The sequence below is a fragment of the Bufo gargarizans genome, chromosome 8, assembly GCF_014858855.1.
Source record: "Bufo gargarizans isolate SCDJY-AF-19 chromosome 8, ASM1485885v1, whole genome shotgun sequence".
In the NCBI taxonomy this organism is placed as follows: Eukaryota; Metazoa; Chordata; class Amphibia; order Anura; family Bufonidae; genus Bufo; species Bufo gargarizans.
The window spans coordinates 3,746,211-3,755,152 of record NC_058087.1 but is presented as its reverse complement, the minus strand read 5'-3'; the positions used below and the strand labels follow the sequence as shown (position 1 = coordinate 3,755,152).

General features: G+C 43.9%; 1 protein-coding gene across 1 annotated transcript in view; it reads left to right on the top strand.

Moving 5' to 3' along the window:
• Nucleotides 1-5,771: 5,771 nt before the first annotated feature.
• The window catches only part of LYPD6B (LY6/PLAUR domain containing 6B), a 56,751-nt gene continuing 53,580 nt past the window's right edge, over nt 5,772-8,942 (top strand). Inside the window, exon 1 of the mRNA XM_044304170.1 lies at nt 5,772-5,882. The gene's annotated coding sequence lies outside the window, so the exon portion shown is untranslated. The remainder of the gene's footprint in view (nt 5,883-8,942) is intronic.

Sequence of the window (8,942 nt, the reverse complement as noted above, 5' to 3'; positions counted from 1 at the left end):
TCAAGTCAATGGGACTGCTAAAAAACGCGGAGACACACAAGATTGTCATCCACGTCCGTTTTTTTTCCTATCATTTGTTCAGCAAATCTGTCTTAGACTTTTTTTTACTTTCCTTCATGTCTGGTGATCCTCCAAAAATAAAGGAAGACACACGGAAACAAAAACGGAAACGGATCACGGAACAACAAAACCCCATTTTGCGGAACGGAACACAACAACGGTCGTGTGCATGAGGCCTAAAAACAATAGTGCATTGTCAGACCAAAATATTTTTTTAAAATCTATACAATACAGTAGAGGTAGCCCAAAATGGTGACCTTAAAAAATACAGCTTTGCCATCATACAGCTATGTCATCAGAAAAAAGTTATGACTTTTGAAAGGAGAAGATTAAAAAAATCCAAATGAAGCTGTATCCTTAGGGCTCATGCACACGACCGTTGTTGTTTTGCGGTCCGTTTTTCACGGATCCTTTGTTCCGTATCTGAGTTTTTTTCCCTCTGATTAAAGTCCTCTTCCATTCCGTTATTGCACAAAACATATCCGTATGGTTTTCGTATTTGATCCGTTTTTTGCGGATTGTATACAGAAACAGTAACTTATTAATCACCAAACACATGAGCAATACGGGCTGGACATAGCATTTCTACAGTACGGATCCACAAAATACGGATGTGTTCCGTGTGCTTTCCATATTTTTTGCAGACCCATTGACTTGAATGGGGCTTTGGACCGTGATTTGCGGACAATAATAGGACATGCACTACTTTTTTGCGGAACGGCCATGCGGACAAACGGAATGCACACGGAGTAACTTTGAAGTAAATGGTTCCGCATACGGTCCGCAAAAAAAACGGAACGGAAGCGGAAAGAAAATACGTTGGTGTGCATGAGCCCTTAGTATGAGAAGATGTAACCCATGTCAGGATCGCAGACGTGTTAACGTGGAGGCTGGCGACTAGCGACATCTTTGTCAGCCAAGCCTGGCATACGTCTCTAATGTGTTTGGCGGGTATGGAGAAGGGGAGGGGCTAACATCTTGAAGGGGTTCTCCAGGAATAGAAAAGCATTACCTCTTTCTTCCACAAACAGCGCCACATAGGTAGCGGCAGGTATTGCAGCTAGGCCTCACTGAACACAACCTGTGGACAGGTGTGGCACTATTTTATGAAGAAAGCAGCCATGTTTTTTTAATCCCGGTTATTTATGGAACCTTTAGCTTTTCATATGAGGTTCCAGGTCACAGCGGATACATTTTTAAATTATTTTTTTTTTCATACGCATTGCAAAAGAGATTTAAAATTTTGAATGTATTCAACGAGCCCTGCATCAAAGCGTCCAGGGTAAGCTTGACACCATTTACATTTGCAAAGATGACTTTTATGCCTTCTTTATAACCCTTATGTGCCGGTTTAAAAAAAAAAAAAAAAGATAAAAAGTTTCCTCGAGGAGTAACTGCCAGTGTGTAGTCTTAGTGCGAGCATCTTTCTTTACAGAACTTAAGACTTCTATTAGACAATTTGCAGTGAAGGAAATGAAAACTGGAGGAAGGGCCTGTCCTGTACAATATGCTCTTTGTGTACAATATTCTAAGATTTTCTTGGTAGATTATTTATTTTTTGGTAATTTATTGTTTTTTTGTTTGTTTGTTTTTGTGAATAATTTTTGTCGCTTTAAATGTTAATTTATAATGTAAATGAATCTAATATTCCATATAAAGCAGGATCATGCTTACCCCATGACATGTGATAGGGGAGGCAAAAAGAGGAATGTAATGTTTGGAGATGTGTCATCGTAGAAGAAGACCCCAAATTCAAACCAAATCGATGGCCATCAATATCAAATTGGTGATCAGCTGATCAAAGGACTATGCAGGGATGGCCAACCTGAGGCTCTCTAGCTGTTGCAAAACTACAACTCCCAGCGTGCCCTGACTGACTACAGCTATCAGCCTACAGCAGGGCATGGTGGGAGTTGTAGTTTTACAACAGCTGGAGAGCCGCAGGTTGGCCATCTCTGCACTATGGTATTCCACAGCGCCACACATTTACTAGTGGCTGTGCCTGGTATTACAGCTGTGTCCTACTCAAGTGGATGGGATTGAGTTGCAATATGAGGCACAGACAAATTACTGAATGTGCAAAGGGGACACGACCCTCACAGACCCTCCACTGATCTGATATCGATGGCACATCCATAGGATAACCTACCCGTTTTGTAGTCTTGGAGAATCCCTTTAAGGAAAAAATATCTGATGTATTATAAATTTAGCATTTTTATGGAATCATTTCAATTGGGAAATATTATCACAGAAAGAAGAAATTCTAATTCTTAAATAAAAATTCAAAAAATGTTAAATGTTTTTGCTACCCCCAAAAAATGGCATAAGGATAGTCTGAGCAGGGATAGGGCCGCAGTTTGGCCTGTGTGCTAGTGCAGTCACAAGATCTTAGGACACCATAGGTTTTTTGTGACCTAAGAAACGCAGGAAGAACATCTGAAACCCGACCAATGGATTTGGCCTGTAGGTAACTCGGATTTGTTGGCGTGATGCTAGTATCTGATCAGCCAGTCAGATTTTCTGGCACATTCTGAAATAGTCTTTAAAGTTGGAACTGGAAAGGGGTTGTATTGGTGAAACCTGGTCTTGCTTTCTTCCAAAAACCGCTCCACACCAGCGCAACAGGTTGTCTGAGGTATTGCAGATCAGCCCCATTCCGTTGAATAGAGCTGAGCTGCAATACCCAACACAACCCATGGCGCTGGTTTGGAAAAAAATTCTGCCATATTTTCCTAACCCTGGACTACCCCTTTATGCAAAGAATTTAATGCTGGTAAAAGGTCACTGAAATCTATTTAAATTAACCTTTTTAATTGTGGTCAACTTTGACAAATATTACAGGAAGTTACAGGAAATTATCAGAAACTTCTTAATGGAAGTTTCCTCAGGATTTAAAGTAAATGTTTTTGTTATTTTTTTTCCAAATGTTTTTAATTAAATTATTTATTATAAATTGAATCTATTTCAAAAGACTTTATCCACTCACAGCTGTAATTACAAACCTCTGGTTAAAATATGATTACTTTATATTTTTGTGTATTTCATTTTGTAAATGTATATATTTTTTGGTTTTCCTAGAAACAGATATTTCCAATATTCACTGTTGAAACAGCTCTACATGTTCAATTGTGATTGTGTCCCGTGTCTGTGTGTTGTAGCCCTCATCTTAGGAAATAAATAGGAGAAGTGTCATTTTCAGATTGAAGATCTAATGTAGAAAACTGCAGAAATTTGCTCCAGAAAGGACTTTTTTTGCCGACAGATTTATCTGTAACATATTTCAAACTCTTTCTCGGCTGCAAAGGGTCTTGCAGGAATCCCCCCCAGGACTCGTCTCCAGCTCCTTACTATGACAGATGTATGATACACTGGCAGATTGCATGGTATTTTATCTGAAAATGTCAAACTGAAAAAAATAAAAAAATAAAAATTGAATTACAGTTGACTTCCTGCGTCAGTCCTTTCTTCTAATAAATTATGAGTTGAAAGCACAAAGTGGAAAAATTATGGCCCACGTGAATGTTCCTGGTTATAGTTTTCATACCTTGAAGACTGTAATGTTTTTATTGAGATGACTCGATAAGTCTGGAAAAATCCCCAAGATCACGTCTTTATCCTGAGTAACTCCACTTTGGAGAACCTCCATAAGTCTACGTAGGAGTGAAATTGGACTTTTTTTTTTTTTTACTTTTTTGTTCTATTGTTTTGTACTACGTCTTATTAGACCTTAGTTTTCACATTTACTTTATAGACAAGTCTTAGGTCGTTGCAGTCCCTGAAACACAGTCTGTGTGACGGCCACATTTCCCAGACAGACTGATGCTCATTTGAGCTTAGTTGACTGCATCATAGTGATCTACCCAGCTGTGCATTTACTGCCCGTACTCCAATGGTGCTGTGAGTACGGTACAGTAAACCCACAGTTGTACCTTATGCCCCGCCCATTTCTAAACGAGGCTCAAATTAAAAACAGACCCCAGACCAGACCCTATAAAGGAAAACAGACACCAGACCAGACCTCCCATTTCCCGAACTCGGGTTCGGTTCCAAGTGGGAAATGTTTTTTTACAGTACAAATTAATTTATGAAGTTATTACCCGAAGTCGCACGAAGTCGTGAAGCAATAACTTCAGCTCATCATCGGAGCCGATGCATTCTAACACTGTAAGGAGCTCCTGCTCCGTACAGTATTGGAACAAAGTTTTATGCGAATTGACTTCGGATGTTTCATCCAAAGTCGATTCGCTCATCCCTACTCCTAATGTAAACCACACCCCAGACCAGGCCCCCAAAAGTAAAACACACCCCAGACCAGGCCCCCAAAAGTAAAACTGACCCCAGACCATGCCCCAAAAAGTAAAACACACCCCAGACCAGGCCCCCAAAAGTAAAACTGACCCCAGACCAGGCCCCCAAAAATAACAACGATCCCAGACTAGCCCCCAAAGGTAAAACTGACCCCAGACCAGGACCCCAAAAGTAACACAGAACCCAAACCAGGTCCCCCAAAATATAGCAGACTTCAGACTAGACCCCTAGATTAATATAGATCCCAGACCAGCCCCGATAAAGTAAAACACACTCTCGACCAGACCCCAAAAAGTAAAATAGACCCCAGACCAGACTCACTAAAGTAAAACAGACTTCAGACCAGACTCACTAGATTAATAAAGATCGTAGACCAAACCCCCTAGATTAATACAGACCCCAGACCCTAGACCAGATGCCCTAAAGTAAAACAGACCATAGAACAGACCCACTTAAGAAAAACATGTATTTGGGTGAATTCACACGACAGTATGTATTTTGCGGTCCGCAAAAAAAAAATACGGATGACATCCGTGTGCATTCCGTATTTTGCGGAACAGAACAGCTGGCCTCTAATAGAACAGTCCTATCCTTGTCCGTAAGGCGAACAATAATAGGACATGTTCTATGTTTATGTGGAACGGACATACGGAAACGGAATGCACATGGAGTAACTTCAGTTTTTTTTGCGGACCATTGAAATGAACGGTTCCATATATGGTCCACAAAAAAACGGAATGGACACGGAAAGAAAATACGGTGCACCCTTAGGGTGCATTTACATAGGCTGTTGCTGATGAAAACTAAAAGCATGAGGATTGTGCCGATTGCACACGTCCTGCTGCATTAGAAGATGTGCTGCCGACCAGCCACCATTTTAATGCCCGCAGTCGGCCAACAAATGCGAGTTGCTGATTTCGTGGCTGATCGCTGCCCCATTAGCACTGGGCAGTCATTGTCCCATGTAACACAACCTTTACTTTTCTTGCTTTTATGTATTTGTCCGCACAGGTTTACAGCTTGTGAAAATGTATGGAGAAATGGCCAGCTTACCCGGATGTAACATGCATGTTGTACAGCACGGATGTCCGTATGCTTGACGTGTTTTAACCGCGATTTGATAACGGTGGACGTTTACATTGGTTACTTCTTTTTTCCTTTGTTTATAGCTTTTATGTTATTTTTTCTGACCGTTTTAAGGCGGATTCTACACTGACAAGTTCATGATGAATGCAGCGCCGTTCCCTCGTCCAGCTTTCACCTGCCATAAGCCACTTCTCTTATCTCGGAAATGTCTCTTTGATGGATGGGACAAACCGCAACTTCATTTCCCTTTTTTTCAGGTTTGCTTGTAACTGGTAAAACTTTACAATATTTTCATGCAGACATTTCCTGATGGCTCCCAACAATCTCCTCGTTTCTCGTAAGTGGCGGCTCGGAATAATTACCGGACGGCTGATGCCTTTGGGCCGGTGGCTTTGTGCTGCGAGGCCTGATATCTTCTAATTCTGGAGGTAGGCCTCATGTCATCTCTTGGCTTACAGCTCGGCTCTGGTTACCTCTCATCTGTGTCTCGGGTTTCCTGCACAGTGTTTTATCTATGTGACTGGTCCGCAGCCTGAGAGATTCACCGAAGAGAAATGAAACGCTTCTTAGTTTATGGGAATAGGAGGTGGAGTAGTTAAAGGGGTTTTATAATAGTACATAATGTCACGCCGGCCCCATAGCTGGTGGAGGATCCGCCGGAGTTAGGAAGAGGCGCCGGCCTCTCCATAAGGCCTCCTGCACACGAACGTGTGCGCCCCGTGGCCGTGCTGCGGCCCACAAATTGAGGGTTGCAATGCACGAACACCGACCGTGGGGCACCCGGAACGCGGACCCATTCACTTTAATGGGTTTGCGATCCGCTCGTTCCGCAAAAAGATAGGACATGTTCTATCTTTATGCGGAACTGAAGTACGGGATGAAACCCCATGGAAGCACTCCGTAGTGCTTCCGTAGGGTTCCGTTCTGTGCTTCCGTTCTGCACCATTCCGCATCTCTGGATTTGCGGACCCATTGAAGTGAATGAGTCTGCATCCGTGATGCGGAATGCCCATGGGACAGCGCCAGTGTATTGCGGATCCTACAGTTGTGTGCAATAGGCCTAACTTCGGCGCATCCAGCGCCAGTTCTAAATGTAAGATGGCTTCCGAGCTCTCTTACCTTTAGACCATTTTCTACGCCTTAAACAGGAAATGGTAAATGAGACAGGCCTGCCGGGCCTTCCCCGTCCACGCCACGGCCACAATTTTAGACCTGGCGTGAGCAGGGAGAAGTCACTGACAGCGGCGCAACTAACCTGTGCACCACCATCTGCGCCTGAAATACACCCGATATAGGCATATTTCAGTATAATAGATGACCCCCTTGGTGCCTGGACTCTTTTGTTCTTAAATTGAAAAATGCTAGACTTTTTTTGGGGGGAAGGGGGGGGGGGCAGCATTAATTTCTTGCATCTTTATAGCGATCAGAATCTCAAAGGCACGTGATAAAATTCTGTCTGACTGCTGTCACCACTAGAGGGAGCTTTCAGCAATCTGCATTTGATTGAGTTTAAAGGGGCGTTCTGGTAATGCAAAGCTTATGGGACTGCTGAAGACTGGGACTTATGGGACTGCTGAAGACTGGGACTTATGGGACTGCTGAAGACTGGGACTTATGGGACTGTTGAAGACTGGGACTTATGGGACTGCTGAAGACTGGGACTTATGGGACTGCTGAAGACTGGGACTTATGGGACTGCTGAAGACTGGGACTTATGGGACTGCTGAAGACTGGGACTTATGGGACTGCTGAAGACTGGGACTTATGGGACTGCTGAAGACTGGGACTTATGGGACTGCTGAAGACTGGGACTTATGGGACTGCTTGAAGACTGGGACTTATGGGACTGCTGAAGACTGGGACTTATGGGACTGCTGAAGACTGGGACTTATGGGACTGCTGAAGACTGGGACTTATGGGACTGCTGAAGACTGGGCTTATGGGACTGCTGAGACTGGGACTTATGGGACTGCTGAAGACTGGGGACTTATGGGACTGCTGAAGACTGGACTTATGGGACTGCTGAAGATGGGACTTATGGACTGCTGAAGACTGGGACTTATGGGACTGCTGAAGACTGGGACTTATGGGACTGCTGAAGACTGGGACTTATGGGACTGCTGAAGACTGGGACTTATGGGACTGCTGAAGACTGGGACTTATGGGACTGCTGAAGACTGGGACTTATGGGACTGCTGAAGACTGGGACTTATGGGACTGCTGAAGACTGGGACTTATGGGACTGCTGAAGATAGCCATCTTTTTGACAGAGTTTGAATGAAGCACGTGTTAGAGCTTGGTTGATCTGGTTCAATTGTTCATTGAGAGGGAGAAAGTGAAGTGATAAAACATGTGACGCTCACCAAGAATCGTCTGGGCGTCTGACTAGTCCTGGTGTCCCCCGGTTAGATTACATCCCGCTTGCTGGGCACAGCTAGCGCTGACTTCCTGCAGTGAGCTCCCTCTAGTGGTGGCTTCAGGTAGTCAGAAAGTTATCATTGTACCTCTATGGCTATATGGGAAATTTGGAGCACAGGAAAAAAAAAAGCTGTTTTAAGAAATGAATCGGTAGATAATGGATTTTCTAAGGTGCATTTAATAGTGAATGCGGTCGCACAGGTAATGCAACTGGTGTGGATTTCTGCAGACTGTCGCATCTCTGCTGCAGCAACTTGCATGTGGCAACACAACCCCCTGTCATAGGGTGCGATGTAGCAGCGCAACGCTGTATTCATATAAGTGTCCCTATCCAAAGATGCTGTTATGGTCTACGGCCTTTAGGTCTGGCAGCAGTCCTATGTAAAAACACAAACAGTGCCTGGTAATATCACAAGGATTGAACCCACTGGGTGGTGTAGCTCTAGCTGGTGTAAGTGGGTCACAAGTGGCTGTCAGGAAACGCTGGGAGTTGTAGTTTCACAACAACTGAAGAGTCACAGGTTGGAGACCACTGATAGCCGGGTCTTGTGCCAGTGGTGGGGAATGGGTTAAAGGGGCTCAACCACTTAGCAATGACCACAGGATTATGTGATGTGGACGAAGGGTCACTGTGCAAGAAACCAGTAAAATGACTTCATGCCCTTGGGGAGGACGGCGGAAACAATGGAGGGTTAATTGTCTGTATCTCTTGTTTGTAACTAGAACTACTGCTCCCATCGTGGTAAGCCTGGTTTGCCCATGTTGAAGTAGTGAGTGTGGATATGGCAGTAATATACAGAGCCTGCCCTATACGGCACCTGCTGAGCAGGGGAGACATGATATCACAGCTTCCAATATCCCCCCAAATCGATCAGATAGCTTCCATTGCAAATATGGGAGCGCTGTAAACAGCTTAGATACAGTTAGATACATCACAGTGCAGAGAATAGCCTTGCAAGCTTCTGTTAGATTACACTGGACTGCTGAAAACAGGCTTGTGAGCTTAGATACAGTTAGATACATTGCAACATAGCGAACACATTGTAAGCCTCCATTAGACTACAGGGGAA